This window comes from Schistocerca gregaria, unplaced genomic scaffold, assembly GCF_023897955.1.
Source record: "Schistocerca gregaria isolate iqSchGreg1 unplaced genomic scaffold, iqSchGreg1.2 ptg000180l, whole genome shotgun sequence".
Classification (NCBI taxonomy): Eukaryota; Metazoa; Arthropoda; class Insecta; order Orthoptera; family Acrididae; genus Schistocerca; species Schistocerca gregaria.
Genome location: NW_026061730.1, coordinates 1,012,006 through 1,028,541, shown reverse-complemented (window position 1 = coordinate 1,028,541; position 16,536 = coordinate 1,012,006). Strand labels below are relative to the sequence as shown.

At 47.2% G+C, this 16,536-nt stretch overlaps 5 non-coding genes across 5 annotated transcripts; all 5 read left to right on the top strand.

The window, feature by feature from the left end:
- Window positions 1–983: 983 nt before the first annotated feature.
- On the top strand, window positions 984–1,057 carry Trnaa-agc (transfer RNA alanine (anticodon AGC)). Its single transcript has one exon. It is a non-coding gene; the product is annotated as a tRNA-Ala (tRNA).
- A 2,853-nt stretch (window positions 1,058–3,910) lies between these two features.
- Trnaa-agc (transfer RNA alanine (anticodon AGC)) lies at window positions 3,911–3,986 on the top strand. The gene has a single exon. It is a non-coding gene; the product is annotated as a tRNA-Ala (tRNA).
- Window positions 3,987–6,849: 2,863 nt separating this feature from the next.
- On the top strand, window positions 6,850–6,925 carry Trnaa-agc (transfer RNA alanine (anticodon AGC)). Its single transcript has one exon. It is a non-coding gene; the product is annotated as a tRNA-Ala (tRNA).
- Window positions 6,926–8,321: 1,396 nt separating this feature from the next.
- Trnaa-ggc (transfer RNA alanine (anticodon GGC)) lies at window positions 8,322–8,395 on the top strand. Its single transcript has one exon. It is a non-coding gene; the product is annotated as a tRNA-Ala (tRNA).
- A 7,336-nt stretch (window positions 8,396–15,731) lies between these two features.
- On the top strand, window positions 15,732–15,808 carry Trnak-cuu (transfer RNA lysine (anticodon CUU)). Its single transcript has one exon. It is a non-coding gene; the product is annotated as a tRNA-Lys (tRNA).
- Window positions 15,809–16,536: the final 728 nt, after the last annotated feature.

Sequence of the window (16,536 nt, the reverse complement as noted above, 5' to 3'; positions counted from 1 at the left end):
GCGTGAGCGTTGCGTGAGCGTCGTGTAAAGTCGGAAAAGTCATCTGCATGGGTGATTGCCAAGTTTGGGGAGAGTTTCGTAGTACGATCAGTGCAATGGGGACGCGGAAACTTGTTGTGTCCCAGTGTTTTGCAGTTGGACGACATGCGTTTTACACAGTAGCAAAGAGCGAGGCACTGAGTTGGCATGAACAATGGAGAGCACAATGGGGCTCGAGATGTGCTTGTTACATCAGGTGCTGTGTGATTGTGGACAAGGAGTGAAATGGACCAATTCGTGACCGCCGTTTCAATTTAAGACGTTCAAAACAGACGGAATTTGCATTCGTAATACCAGAGCATCGAAACTACTTGGAACTCTTGTGTATATGAACGTGTCCGCGCCTTTGTATTCTGGTACCTTCGCCGCTACCAACCAACCAACCATCGTGTCCGTGCACATCAGAGTCGCAAAGAATGGAGTATAGCCAGGCTTGGTCGTGTGTGTAGCTGCAGCTCAGTTGGCAGATCGTTCGCTTAGCGTGTGAACGGTCTCGGGTTCAAGCCCCGGCTCCTCCATGTTTTGTGTTCAGTGCATGGTAAGTGTTGGTCGCGGCGAACATAAACGCACGCAAGAAGTTGCAAAACCAGCGTCACAGACTGATATGATGTATACTGTCATAGGGAGAGCAAGATGTAAGTGTGGGGACCGGCTGTTATCGTAGTGTCATCGAGTGCAGATCTGTCTTAGGTATCACGGCTTAACGTCATTGAAGTCTAGAGGTGGACAACACGTTCGTCTTACTCAGAGCGGTGTCTGAACTCTATTTTCGACGTTATGCGTGCCACTTTCATTGTGGCCAACTACGATTCGATACAGAATGCACGAAACCTGAAAGACACCCTCACTGATACATAGAGAGTAGTGTTTGTCTGCGGAATAATGGGAGTGCAAGGGTCTGTGACGTTGATATGACTGTATGTAGCACTACTAGTTATCGGGGGGGTGGGCGTAGCTCAGATGGTAGAGCGCTCGCTTAGCGTGCGAGAGGTACTGGGATCGATACCCAGCGCCTCCAGAATTTTTAACGCACCTACATGAGCACCTTGCCATGCAAGTGGAATAATTCCCAACCGGCAGAGGTGTGTAGGCAGATACAAGCGAACGATTAGCATCCACAATTGCGCCGATTTCACGTAAATCCCTCTGCACGTTCCCATTCTTTGCGTGCAGTCGGCTGCTACTGGTGTTGCTGGTTGTGACTGCTGATAGCAGATGCCGTAGCAATTAATTCATGGAGTGAGTTGTATGTTTTGCGATAGTCTGTCTCTGACAAGGAAGCACAGGTGATATAGGTGCGAACACAGGAAGCTTGCAGCCCCTCGCTGCCTGCAGACACAGAGCAGCCACACTAGAAGAGCGGCCTAAGCCGTAGGCGAAATGTGATCATTCGCTTTGGCGCGACGTCGAACTATAAATAAGGCTGTCACTAGCGTGAGCGTCGTGTAAAGTCGGAAAAGTCATCTGCATGGGTGATTGCCAAGTTTGGGGAGCGTTTCGTAGTACGATCAGTGCAATGGGGACGCGGAAACTTGTTGTGTCCCAGTGTTTTGCAGTTGGACGACAAGAGTTTTACACAGTAGCAAAGAGCGAGGCACTGAGTTGGCATGAACAATGGAGAGCACAATGGGGCTCGAGATGTGCTTGTTACCTCAGGTGCTGTGTGATTGTGGACAAGGAGTGAAATGGACCAATTTGTGACCGCCCTTTCAATTTAAGACGTTCAAAACAGACGGAATTTGCATTCGTAATACCAGAGCATCGAAACTACTTGGAACTCTTGTGTATATGAACGTGTCCGCGCCTTTGTATTCTGGTACCTTCGCCGCTACAAACCAACCAACCATCGTGTCCGTGCACATCAGAGTCGCAAAGAATGGAGAATAGCCAGGCTTGGTCGTGTGTGTAGCTGTAGCTCAGTTGGCAGATCGTTCGCTTAGCGTGTGAACGGTCTCGGGTTCAAGCCCCGGCTCCTCCATGTTTTGTGTTCAGTGCATGGTAAGTGTTGGTCGCGGCGAACATAAACGCACGCAAGAAGTTGCAAAACCAGCGTCACAGACTGATATGATGTATACTGTCATAAGGAGAGCAAGATGTAAGTGTGGGGACCGGCTGTTATCGTGGTGTCATCGAGTGCAGATCTGTCTTAGGTATCACGGCTTAACGTCATTGAAGTCTAGAGGTGGACAACACGTTCGTCTTACTCAGAGCGGTGTCTGAACTCTATTTTCGACGTTATGCGTGCCACTTTCATTGTGGCCAACTACGATTCGGTACAGAATGCACGAAACCTGAAAGACACCCTCACTGATACATAGAGAGTAGTGTTTGTCTGCGGAATAATGGGAGTGCAAGGGTCTGTGACGTTGATATGACTGTATGTAGCACTACTAGTTATCGGGGGGGTGGGCGTAGCTCAGATGGTAGAGCGCTCGTTTAGCCTGCGAGAGGTACTGGGATCGATACCCAGCGCCTCGAGAATTTTTAACGCACCTACATGAGCACCTTGCCATGCAAGTGGAATAATTCCCAACCGGCAGAGGTGTGTAGGCAGATACAAGCGAACGATTAGCATCCACAATTGCGCCGATTTCACGTAAATCCCTCTGCACGTTCCCATTCTTTGCGTGCAGTCGGCTGCTACTGGTGTTTCTGGTTGTGACTGCTGATAGCAGATGCCGTAGCAATCAATTCATGGAGTGAGTTGTATGTTTTGCGATAGTCTGTCTCTGACAAGGAAGCACAGGTGATATGGGTGCGAACACAGGAAGCTTGCAGCCCCTCGCTGCCTGCAGACAAAGAGCAGCCACACTAGAAGAGCGGCCTAAGCCGTAGGCGAAATGTGCTCATTCGCTTTGGCGCGACGTCGAACTATAAATATGGCTGTCACTAGCGTGAGCGTTGCGTGAGCGTCGTGCAAAGTCGGAAAAGTCATCTGCATGGGTGATTGCCAAATTTGGGGAGCGTTTCGTAGTACGATCAGTGCAATGGGGACGCGGAAACTTGTTGTGTCCCAGTGTTTTGCAGTTGGACGACAAGAGTTTTACACAGTAGCAAAGAGCGAGGCACTGAGTTGGCATGAACAATGGAGAGCACAATGGGGCTCGAGATGTGCTTGTTACATCAGGTGCTGTGTGATTGTGGACAAGGAGTGAAATGGACCAATTTGTGACCGCCCTTTTAATTTAAGACGTTCAAAACAGACGGAATTTGCATTCGTAATACCAGAGCATCGAAACTACTTGGAACTCTTGTGTATATGAACGTGTCCGCGCCTTTGTATTCTGGTACCTTCGCCGCTACCAACCAACCAACCATCGTGTCCGTGCACATCAGAGTCACAAAGAATGGAGAATAGTCAGGCTTGGTCGTGTGTGTAGCTGTAGCTCAGTTGGCAGATCGTTCGCTTAGCGTGTGAACGGTCTCGGGTTCAAGCCCCGGCTCCTCCATGTTTTGTGTTCAGTGCATGGTAAGTGTTGGTCGCGGCGAACATAAACGCACGCAAGAAGTTGCAAAACCAGCGTCACAGACTGATATGATGTATACTGTCATAAGGAGAGCAAGATGTAAGTGTGGGGACCGGCTGTTATCGTGGTGTCATCCAGTGCAGATCTGTCTTAGGTATCACGGCTTCACGTCATTGAAGTCTAGATGTGGACAACACGTTCGTCTTACTCAGAGCGGTGTCTGAACTCTATTTTCGACGTTATGCGTGCCACTTTCATTGTGGCCAACTACGATTCGATACAGAAGGCACGAAACCTGAAAGACACCCCCACTGATACATAGAGAGTAGTGTTTGTCTGCGGAATAATGGGAGTGCAAGGGTCTGTGACGTTGATATGACTGTATGTAGCACTACTAGTTATCGGGGGTTGGCGTAGCTCAGATGGTAGAGCGCTCGCTTAGCGTGCGAGAGGTACTGGGATCGATACCCAGCGCCTCCAGAATTTTTAACGCACCTACATGAGCACCTTGCCATGCAAGTGGAATAATTCCCAACCTGCAGAGGTGTGTAGGCAGATACAAGCGAACGATTAGCATCCACAATTGCACCGATTTCACGTAAATCCATCTGCACGTTCCCATTCTTTGCGTGCAGTCGGCTGCTACTGGTGTTGCTGGTTGTGACTGCTGATAACAGATGCCGTAGCAATCAATTCATGGAGTGAGTTGTATGTTTTGCGATAGTCTGTCTCTGACAAGGAAGCACAGGTGATATAGGGCGAACACAGGAAGCTTGCAGCCCCTCGCTGCCTGCAGACACAGAGCAGCCACACTAGAAGAGCGGCCTAAGCCGTAGGCGAAATGTGATCATTCGCTTTGGCGCGACGTCGAACTATAAATAAGGCTGTCACTAGCGTGAGCGTTGCGTGAGCGTCGTGTAAAGTCGGAAAAGTCATCTGCATGGGTGATTGCCAAGTTTGGGGAGCGTTTCGTAGTACGATCAGTGCAATGGGGACGCGGAAACTTGTTGTGTCCCAGTGTTTTGCAGTTGGACGACAAGAGTTTTACACAGTAGCAAAGAGCGAGGCACTGAGTTGGCATGAACAATGGAGAGCACAATGGGGCTCGAGATGTGCTTGTTACCTCAGGTGCTGTGTGATTGTGGACAAGGAGTGAAATGGACCAATTTGTGACCGCCCTTTCAATTTAAGACGTTCAAAACAGACGGAATTTGCATTCGTAATACCAGAGCATCGAAACTACTTGGAACTCTTGTGTATATGAACGTGTCCGCGCCTTTGTATTCTGGTACCTTCGCCGCTACAAACCAACCAACCATCGTGTCCGTGCACATCAGAGTCGCAAAGAATGGAGAATAGCCAGGCTTGGTCGTGTGTGTAGCTGTAGCTCAGTTGGCAGATCGTTCGCTTAGCGTGTGAACGGTCTCGGGTTCAAGCCCCGGCTCCTCCATGTTTTGTGTTCAGTGCATGGTAAGTGTTGGTCGCGGCGAACATAAACGCACGCAAGAAGTTGCAAAACCAGCGTCACAGACTGATATGATGTATACTGTCATAAGGAGAGCAAGATGTAAGTGTGGGGACCGGCTGTTATCGTGGTGTCATCGAGTGCAGATCTGTCTTAGGTATCACGGCTTAACGTCATTGAAGTCTAGAGGTGGACAACACGTTCGTCTTACTCAGAGCGGTGTCTGAACTCTATTTTCGACGTTATGCGTGCCACTTTCATTGTGGCCAACTACGATTCGGTACAGAATGCACGAAACCTGAAAGACACCCTCACTGATACATAGAGAGTAGTGTTTGTCTGCGGAATAATGGGAGTGCAAGGGTCTGTGACGTTGATATGACTGTATGTAGCACTACTAGTTATCGGGGGGGTGGGCGTAGCTCAGATGGTAGAGCGCTCGTTTAGCCTGCGAGAGGTACTGGGATCGATACCCAGCGCCTCGAGAATTTTTAACGCACCTACATGAGCACCTTGCCATGCAAGTGGAATAATTCCCAACCGGCAGAGGTGTGTAGGCAGATACAAGCGAACGATTAGCATCCACAATTGCGCCGATTTCACGTAAATCCCTCTGCACGTTCCCATTCTTTGCGTGCAGTCGGCTGCTACTGGTGTTTCTGGTTGTGACTGCTGATAGCAGATGCCGTAGCAATCAATTCATGGAGTGAGTTGTATGTTTTGCGATAGTCTGTCTCTGACAAGGAAGCACAGGTGATATGGGTGCGAACACAGGAAGCTTGCAGCCCCTCGCTGCCTGCAGACAAAGAGCAGCCACACTAGAAGAGCGGCCTAAGCCGTAGGCGAAATGTGCTCATTCGCTTTGGCGCGACGTCGAACTATAAATATGGCTGTCACTAGCGTGAGCGTTGCGTGAGCGTCGTGCAAAGTCGGAAAAGTCATCTGCATGGGTGATTGCCAAATTTGGGGAGCGTTTCGTAGTACGATCAGTGCAATGGGGACGCGGAAACTTGTTGTGTCCCAGTGTTTTGCAGTTGGACGACAAGAGTTTTACACAGTAGCAAAGAGCGAGGCACTGAGTTGGCATGAACAATGGAGAGCACAATGGGGCTCGAGATGTGCTTGTTACATCAGGTGCTGTGTGATTGTGGACAAGGAGTGAAATGGACCAATTTGTGACCGCCCTTTTAATTTAAGACGTTCAAAACAGACGGAATTTGCATTCGTAATACCAGAGCATCGAAACTACTTGGAACTCTTGTGTATATGAACGTGTCCGCGCCTTTGTATTCTGGTACCTTCGCCGCTACCAACCAACCAACCATCGTGTCCGTGCACATCAGAGTCACAAAGAATGGAGAATAGTCAGGCTTGGTCGTGTGTGTAGCTGTAGCTCAGTTGGCAGATCGTTCGCTTAGCGTGTGAACGGTCTCGGGTTCAAGCCCCGGCTCCTCCATGTTTTGTGTTCAGTGCATGGTAAGTGTTGGTCGCGGCGAACATAAACGCACGCAAGAAGTTGCAAAACCAGCGTCACAGACTGATATGATGTATACTGTCATAAGGAGAGCAAGATGTAAGTGTGGGGACCGGCTGTTATCGTGGTGTCATCCAGTGCAGATCTGTCTTAGGTATCACGGCTTCACGTCATTGAAGTCTAGATGTGGACAACACGTTCGTCTTACTCAGAGCGGTGTCTGAACTCTATTTTCGACGTTATGCGTGCCACTTTCATTGTGGCCAACTACGATTCGATACAGAAGGCACGAAACCTGAAAGACACCCCCACTGATACATAGAGAGTAGTGTTTGTCTGCGGAATAATGGGAGTGCAAGGGTCTGTGACGTTGATATGACTGTATGTAGCACTACTAGTTATCGGGGGTTGGCGTAGCTCAGATGGTAGAGCGCTCGCTTAGCGTGCGAGAGGTACTGGGATCGATACCCAGCGCCTCCAGAATTTTTAACGCACCTACATGAGCACCTTGCCATGCAAGTGGAATAATTCCCAACCTGCAGAGGTGTGTAGGCAGATACAAGCGAACGATTAGCATCCACAATTGCACCGATTTCACGTAAATCCATCTGCACGTTCCCATTCTTTGCGTGCAGTCGGCTGCTACTGGTGTTGCTGGTTGTGACTGCTGATAACAGATGCCGTAGCAATCAATTCATGGAGTGAGTTGTATGTTTTGCGATAGTCTGTCTCTGACAAGGAAGCACAGGTGATATAGGGCGAACACAGGAAGCTTGCAGCCCCTCGCTGCCTGCAGACACAGAGCAGCCACACTAGAAGAGCGGCCTAAGCCGTAGGCGAAATGTGATCATTCGCTTTGGCGCGACGTCGAACTATAAATAAGGCTGTCACTAGCGTGAGCGTTGCGTGAGCGTCGTGTAAAGTCGGAAAAGTCATCTGCATGGGTGATTGCCAAGTTTGGGGAGCGTTTCGTAGTACGATCAGTGCAATGGGGACGCGGAAACTTGTTGTGTCCCAGTGTTTTGCAGTTGGACGACAAGAGTTTTACACAGTAGCAAAGAGCGAGGCACTGAGTTGGCATGAACAATGGAGAGCACAATGGGGCTCGACATGGGCTTGTTACCTCAGGTGCTGTGTGATTGTGGACAAGGAGTGAAATGGACCAATTTGTGACCGCCCTTTCAATTTAAGACGTTCAAAACAGACGGAATTTGCATTCGTAATACCAGAGCATCGAAACTACTTGGAACTCTTGTGTATATGAACGTGTCCGCGCCTTTGTATTCTGGTACCTTCGCCGCTACAAACCAACCAACCATCGTGTCCGTGCACATCAGAGTCGCAAAGAATGGAGAATAGCCAGGCTTGGTCGTGTGTGTAGCTGTAGCTCAGTTGGCAGATCGTTCGCTTAGCGTGTGAACGGTCTCGGGTTCAAGCCCCGGCTCCTCCATGTTTTGTGTTCAGTGCATGGTAAGTGTTGGTCGCGGCGAACATAAACGCACGCAAGAAGTTGCAAAACCAGCGTCACAGACTGATATGATGTATACTGTCATAAGGAGAGCAAGATGTAAGTGTGGGGACCGGCTGTTATCGTGGTGTCATCGAGTGCAGATCTGTCTTAGGTATCACAGCTTAACGTCATTGAAGTCTAGAGGTGGACAACACGTTCGTCTTACTCAGAGCGGTGTCTGAACTCTATTTTCGACGTTATGCGTGCCACTTTCATTGTGGCCAACTACGATTCGATACAGAATGCACGAAACCTGAAAGACACCCTCACTGATACATAGAGAGTAGTGTTTGTCTGCGGAATAATGGGAGTGCAAGGGTCTGTGACGTTGATATGACTGTATGTAGCACTACCAGTTATCGGGGGGGTGGGCGTAGCTCAGATGGTAGAGCGCTCGCTTGGCGTGCGAGGGGTACTGGGATCGATACCCAGCGCCTCCAGAATTTTTTACACACCTACATGAGCACCTTGCCATGCAAGTGGAATAATTCCCAACCGGCAGAGGTGTGTAGGCAGATACAAGCGAACGATTAGCATCCACAATTGCGCCGATTTCACGTAAATCCCTCTGCACGTTCCCATTCTTTGCGTGCAGTCGGCTGCTACTGGTGTTTCTGGTTGTGACTGCTGATAACAGATGCCGTAGCAATCAATTCATGGAGTGAGTTGTATGTTTTGCGATAGTCTGTCTCTGACAAGGAAGCACAGGTGATATAGGTGCGAACACAGGAAGCTTGCAGCCCCTCGCTGCCTGCAGACACAGAGCAGCCACACTAGAAGAGCGGCCTAAGCCGTAGGCGAAATGTGCTCATTCGCTTTGGCGCGACGTCGAACTATAAATAAGGCTGTCACTAGCGTGAGCGTTGCGTGAGCGTCGTGTAAAGTCGGAAAAGTCATCTGCATGGGTGATTGCCAAGTTTGGGGAGCGTTTCGTAGTACGATCAGTGCAATGGGGACGCGGAAACTTGTTGTGTCCCAGTGTTTTGCAGTTGGACGACAAGAGTTTTACACAGTAGCAAAGAGCGAGGCACTGAGTTGGCATGAACAATGGAGAGCACAATGGGGCTCGAGATGTGGTTGTTACCTCAGGTGCTGTGTGATTGTGGACAAGGAGTGAAATGGACCAATTTGTGACCGCCCTTTCAACTTAAGACGTTCAAAACAGACGGAATTTGCATTCGTAATACCAGAGCATCGAAACTACTTGGAACTCTTGTGTATAAGAACGTGTCCGCGCCTTTGTATTCTGGTACCTTCGCCGCTACAAACCAACCAACCATCGTGTCCGTGCACATCAGAGTCGCAAAGAATGGAGAATAGTCAGGCTTGGTCGTGTGTGTAGCTGTAGCTCAGTTGGCAGATCGTTCGCTTAGCGTGTGAACGGTCTCGGGTTCAAGCCCCGGCTCCTCAATGTTTTGTGTTCAGTGCATGGTAAGTGTTGGTCGCGGCGAACATAAACGCACGCAAGAAGTTGCAAAACCAGCGTCACAGACTGATATGATGTATACTGTCATAAGGAGAGCAAGATGTAAGTGTGGGGACCGGCTGTTATCGTGGTGTCATCGAGTGCAGATCTGTCTTAGGTATCACGGCTTAACGTCATTGAAGTCTAGAGGTGGACAACACGTTCGTCTTACTCAGAGCGGTGTCTGAACTCTATTTTCGACGTTATGCGTGCCACTTTCATTGTGGCCAACTACGATTCGATACAGAATGCACGAAACCTGAAAGACACCCTCACTGATACATAGAGAGTAGTGTTTGTCTGCGGAATAATGGGAGTGCAAGGGTCTGTGACGTTGATATGACTGTATGTAGCACTACCAGTTATCGGGGGGGTGGGCGTAGCTCAGACGCATTCTGGCTTTAGCCGTCGCCGCGGTCGGACGTGCTAGTTGTTTACTCCGCGTACGTTAGCGCTATCGCCGGTGTTTGGTGTTTACGTGAAGTTAGCTGTACATTTTCGCTGTTATTTTTTGAGTGGTGTCTCTGATAAGTGTTTTTATAGTGCTTTCGTCCGTTCCACGTTTCGTGCTTCGCCGCAATTTCGGTTGTTGCCGGAATTTCGTCGGAACCGACGACCATGTCTGACACCGTCAGGAAGAATACTTTAGTCTTCTCGTTCGAGAAAGAAACACGGCCGGTCCAACCCACTGCGCTGGAAATCCACGATTGGCTGACTGAGGTAATCGGTATAAATTCTGACTCTGTTCATACCACGCAATTAGATGCTGAAAAATACTGTGTTTTTGTTAAATTTCTGAACTCAGTGACAGTCGATAAGTTGCTTGCAAAATGGGGTAATTCCGTCGAATTTGTTCATCGAGACGGTTCAAAAAGTAATGTCTCTGTACGAAAAGCTGATATCATGTACACCAATGTCAGGATTTTGAATGTTCCAATTGAAATTGATAATCAGTTGATCAAGGACGCTCTATCTAAATATGGCGAAGTTAAATCTATCTATAACGAAAGATGGTCGAAGCTATACAAGATACAGTGTTTTAATGGCATTAGATCCGTTGAAATGGAGGTGAAAGCCAACATTCCGTCCCATATATCCGTTGCAGGCCATAAAGCACATGTTGTGTATTCTGGTCAGGAGCGCACGTGCAATATTTGCAATGAGACAGGTCATTTCCGACAAGATTGTCCGCGCCGTGTTTTTGTTCTTCGGAACAATCTAACACAGCGTCAAAAACTGACCCTCAGCGATGTCTTACCAAATAGCACTTCCCTTCTTTCGGTTAACGACAGTGGTGCATGTACTTCTGCAGTGCCCGCCATAACTACTACGGAGTTCCCTCCCCTGAGCGTCATTACATCACACCCTTCTGTTCCCGATTGCGATCTCCAGAATAAGAAGCGACCGTTGGAAATGACCGATGACGGCTCGGACGGCGAGTCCGCCCGTAATTCGCCTTCCACCCGCAAGCAGAAGCAGTGTAATGCGGATGTACTCGAGGAAACAAACAGTACATGTATTGACGTGACGACAGCCGCTAAGGCAACCCGGCCGCTGTCGGCGGCTGAACGGGTACAAACGGTCCACGGAGGGGACGCAGTAACGATTGTCGCGGAGACGGAAGAGGCGCACTCCGAAGCACAAGAGGTGACGGAGCGGAACCCAACTCAAGAATTTACAGACCCACAAACCGCCGACTCAGTCAGTGCTCTGGAGCTAGTGACGGAAGAACAAGGAAATGGCACTCGTAAAAAGGACGCTGTTGAGACAGCTTCGGTCACAACGGTGGTAAAGATAGACAATCCGAATGACGGCGCGTTGAACCAAGATGTCCGAAGACGCCGACTCAAACTGCAACCTAATCTCAAAGCTTCCCGTAACCAAAGCAAACAACAACCAGCACAAGAGGAAGCGACGGCCAAGAACGTCTTGTATGAAATCATCACGGAAAGACCTAAGGAGGTACCTTCAAGTGACATTAGTGATGCAAAGCCCCTCGGTAAAACTAAAACCCGAGATGTTCGGAATCCTGCACCAAAATGAGGCTGTAAGATGAAAAAACAAAAGGATTTCGTTGAACCAGTTTCATTTCTAATTGTACTACTGTCTTAGTTATATTTCAGAGGAACCAGATGAAGTGTTTACCGAGCTTCAAATACTGACTATTCTTTTAGATGTTTGTTTAAGCGGAGTCGTTTCTCCCTTCTAGAAGCTGCACATCTCTTTTCTTTTTTTTTTATTAATATTTTGTTATCTTTTTAATCACTTATTTACTTTTTATGCAAACTAAATGTCCCAGGCATATACAATTACGACTATCAATATTAACAGGATTACATCCGTGACTAAAGTTACAGCGCTCAAGGATTATTTATATGAGTCAGGGACGGACATTGCTTTCCTACAGGAAGTAGTGCTGACTAATCTTACAGTGCCTGGATATTTGGCGATTTTAAATGTCTCACTTGACACCAACGTCGGTACAGCAATTTTAGTCAGGGAGGGGATTCCTGTCTCGGATATCGAGAGGTTGGACTCCGGCAGAGCGATAGGTATAAAAGTCTTTGGTTCTACCCTTATCAATCTGTATGCCCCTTCTGGCACATCTAATAGAATGGAAAGAGCACAGTTCTATAAAGAAGAAATCATTTATTTATTACGGAAAAACCCAAAAGATCTTATAATAGGCGGTGATTTTAATTGTGTGATAAATAAGAAAGACCAGGTTCCGAATTTTAATACCTGCAGTGAACTGAAGCGTTTCGTCACTGTTTTACAGCTTAAAGATGCTTGGGAAATAATGTATCCCACATTTGTGGCATTTACATTCCTAGGTCCTCACTCACGTAGCAGGATCGACAGACTCTACATATCGCAAAGTCTAGTTAGCTCCTTCATTAAAGCAGAGACGATTCCAGTTTACTTTTCTGATCATAGCTCCGTGCTAGCTTCCATCAACCTTACTGCGCAACCCACTCGCCGTTTTAGAAGTTCATGGCACCTTAATACGTCACTGATGCAGGACGACGGATTAGAAGAAAGTTTGACAGAAGCGTGGGCATTGTGCCTCCGCTCTGCAGATAGACACGTCTCAGTACTAGACTGGTGGTGCAACAGGGCAAAGCCTAAACTGAGAAAAGTTCTCATCCAGTATAGTGTACAACGATCGAAAGACTTGAAAAATTCCATAGAATTTTATTATACCATGCTGTGAAATTTATATGAGCAGGCAAACACTTCCAACGTCCGTCTGGCAGATATCAAGCAAACTAAGGCCAAATTGCTCAGTCTTAAAAGACAGCAGATGGAGGGTCTGAAATTAAAATCCAAGGCTAAGACAGTCGTGGAGGATGAACATGCTTCCTTGTACCATCTACTGAAGCACGAAAGAAACAGGAGACGCACCTTCATTGATGGACTTCAGTCTGAAACTGGCGAGACACTCACGACTCAGAGAGACATCGTCAATGCAGTGCACAAATATTACGAAGACCTATACACTGCCAACCCGGTATGTGAAGAGTCCTTCGATGAGTTCCTTAGTTACATAGCTCCACAGGTCTCGGACGAGGAAAACGAAGACCTTCTCGTTGAGTGTACTAACGAAGATATCCACAGAATCATCTGCAAATCTCCTCTGAGGAAATCGCCGGGACCGGATGGTTTGCCTGTTGAATTTTATAAACGATACTGGCCACTGATTGGTGACATGTTTACCCGAATGACGAACGAGGTGCTTCAGGGAAAGCATTTACCTGCTGTTTTTAAAGAGAGCACAATAGTACTAATCCCAAAAAATGCTGCAAAAAGAAACCTCAACAACTTTCGTCCTATCTCCCTGTTAAACTCCGATTATAAAATCATCGGCAGAATTTTAAACAACAGACTCTCACAGTTGGCCAAAAAGATAGTAAGTCCATACCAGTCCTGTGTGCCTACCAAGAGCATTTTCAAAAGCATAGCTGAATATAGAGATATAATTGCAATCACTGCTGTGACCACCATAAAATGTGCTATCATGTTTATTGACTTCCAGAAAGCATTTGATCGTGTGGATCATAGATTCCTTAGTGCCACACTGAACAAAATAGGTTTTAATGAGCGAGTCGTAAGTGTGATCAGAAATGTTGCAACAGGCATCAGCGCTTGTATATCAGTTAACTGCCAGAGGACAAAGCAGATTCAGATCAGGCGCGGCGTTCCTCAAGGAAGTCCCCTTTCCATGTTCCTATTCGTGCTTTCATTAGAACCTTTCCTCCGCAGTGTTCATGCCACTCTAACTGGCATCACATTATCTGGTCACCGAACAGTCATAAACGCCTATTCCGATGATGTCGGAGTCGTCCTGCGAAATCCCGACGACATTTTGAAATTGGAAACGCTAATTAAAAAGTACTGTAGAGTCTCCGGAGCAGGTGTCAACGCAAACAAAAGCAAACTCCTAAACCTGCGGGGTTTTCAACATACCACCTTAGCCTGGGCCACAACGGTCACCCAATGCAAAGCACTAGGAATAACACTGACACCTTGTCCGTTAAAAATGGCAGCTATCAATTGGAGAAATACGTCGGGACAACTTCTTGGAACAACAAGGGAAAACCTCCACCGTAACATGAACCAAGTTCAGAGGGTGATTTTCATTAACCACTGCATTCTCTCCAGGAGTTACTTTATAGCACAGATCTTCCCACTACCGAAAATGATTGGAAAAAAGATAATGTCTACCATTGCCAGCTATCTTTGGAGAGGGGATATATTCAGAGTCGACGCAAAAACTGCGACCTTAGATCCCAGGAATGGAGGTTTGGGGTTAGTTGACATCAGAAATAAGGCGTCTGCGCTTTTTATAAAAAGGACCGCCACTATCCTTAGCGACCACGCTGATAGCATTACAACTAAATTATTTGAAGTTGTCAGGCCTGCCAGTTTACAGGCGCCGGTGAATGTGCAAAAAATAAATAACCGGCTCCAGTACGTTCGTGTATATTTTGTGGAATTCAGATATCTCGGCGGTGTCATCATCAACTCACGACGGATCACGGCCCGCGATATTCTGTGCCATCGAAAGAAAATGGAGGGGAGAAACAAATTGGAAAGTAAATACCCACACACTGATTGGGACGCCATATGGAAAAATATTAATATGCGTGGTCTACCATCGGACGTCAAGTCAGCGTGGTATAAAACAGTGAATGAGACCGTAAGCACCAATGAAAGGTTACATGCAATCGGCGTTAGCGACACGAACCTATGTCTCAAATGTAAATTGATCGACACGTTAGTGCACAGATTCACGTGCGGTGGCAATCTACAACTCTGTAATTGGATTAGGGAACAACTGGCTTTTCTTACGAGATCTTCGGTGGAAAATTTTCCCCCTGTTACTTTCCTCAGGCCTCAGACTTGCTATTTTCCAGCAGCAAAAAACAACTCGGTCCATTGGTTAATGGGACACTATGTGAATTACGTAATTAATCACCTGGGAAATGACAATTCCACTGATTTTTACATGTACTTGAAGTGTGCTTTTTATAACGCCCTGAAATATAAAGACCACAAGAAAAACTACGGCAATATGCTTAAAATTGTATTCGAGCGACTGGGCATTGGTTGACAAGCCAACGAGATAAACAAAAATCGTTTATTTAAGCGAAACGACGCTTAAACAAAAACAATTGGGGAGAAGTACAATTTTACAGTTTCATATTACAATCACTTATCCTCTGCTGGCAAAGAAGGCTATTTTGTTTATTGCACAGAAGAAGCCGAAGCCGAAAAAAAAAAAAAAAATAAATAAATAAAAAATGGATAAGGCGTCGGACTTCGGATCCGAAGATTGCAGGTTCGAATCCTGTCACGGTCGTGTTTTTCCATTTCTGAAAAAGAAACATACCGTTTTAATGTAGCAATTGAGCAGTACGAAACCGTCTGAATGTTGCTGTTGACCATTTTGTACTTGGAGATGGTCTTGAACCTGAAACACACACAACAAGACCGGTGTTAACTAGCGAAATGGTCGGCAGAGTGCCCTCACCGCGAGTTTTGACTGGCACTTGCACATCTAAAACAACGTCGGAAAGTAACTCGTTCGGCTTTTGAGTCACATCAAGTATGTGTGTTAATTTTGACGCCGCTAGCTCTGCAGATTGTCATGCAATTCCTTTACCTCTCAGAAATGATTATGAAATAAAAGTGAAGTACGTGACGAGTGTGACGTTAGGAAAACATTAGGAAGCATGGAGAGATTCTGTATGGGACCACCCAACCCAAACGATTACTGTGTGATCTGCTGCCAATCAGGTATCCACCGAGGCAGCACGGCTAGCTCAGTCGGTAGAGCATGAGACTCTTATTCACAGGGTCGTGGGTTCGAGCCCTACGCTGGCCGGAACGGAATTTTTTCCGCTGCAGAAGTAAATTACCGATTTTCTGATTAACGTGGTGTAATGGAAATAGCAACTATAAATTTGCCTACGTCTCCATCAGTCGCTAGAAAACTGTATTTGAATTGAAGGTGATTTTGTAGACATGTGTGAAAGTCATGTTCTGAAGTGCAGGTGGTTTTGTTTGAAGAGAATATCGGCTACGTGTCAGATGTGTAGCCAAGCAGTAATGGGTCGCCATTGCTGCAAATATTAGTCGAAAATATGAAGTGTTGTCAGCTGAAGTCTGATGATTCAGACAACCATACGGACGAAGTACACAAAAGTGCCGCTAGGCGGCGCCTGTTTAGGTCAGTGGTAGAGCATTGGTCTAGTAAACCAGGGGTCGTGAGTTCCATCCTCACAGGAGGAAGACGAATCTTGGAAATCAGTTGCGCATCGTAGCCGTATAGAAAGCAGTATCTGTGATGAGGAGCAATTAGCGACAGGCGTATTATTAAGAATTACTCTCAGATGTGATTAAGGCGAATGGCGCAGATAAAGCATTTGCCAAAGCGGTTTAGCATAAGGTGAGACGAGGCAGTCTGAATTACATTTTATAGATGTATTTCTCACAAATCTCAGAGCCTCTTGCGGTCGTCGTCGTCGTCGTCGTCGTCGTCGTCGTCGTCGTCGTCGCCGCCGCCGCTTCTGCATAAGTAGCAAATGGCCATCGTAGCAAATGCGGCGAGGG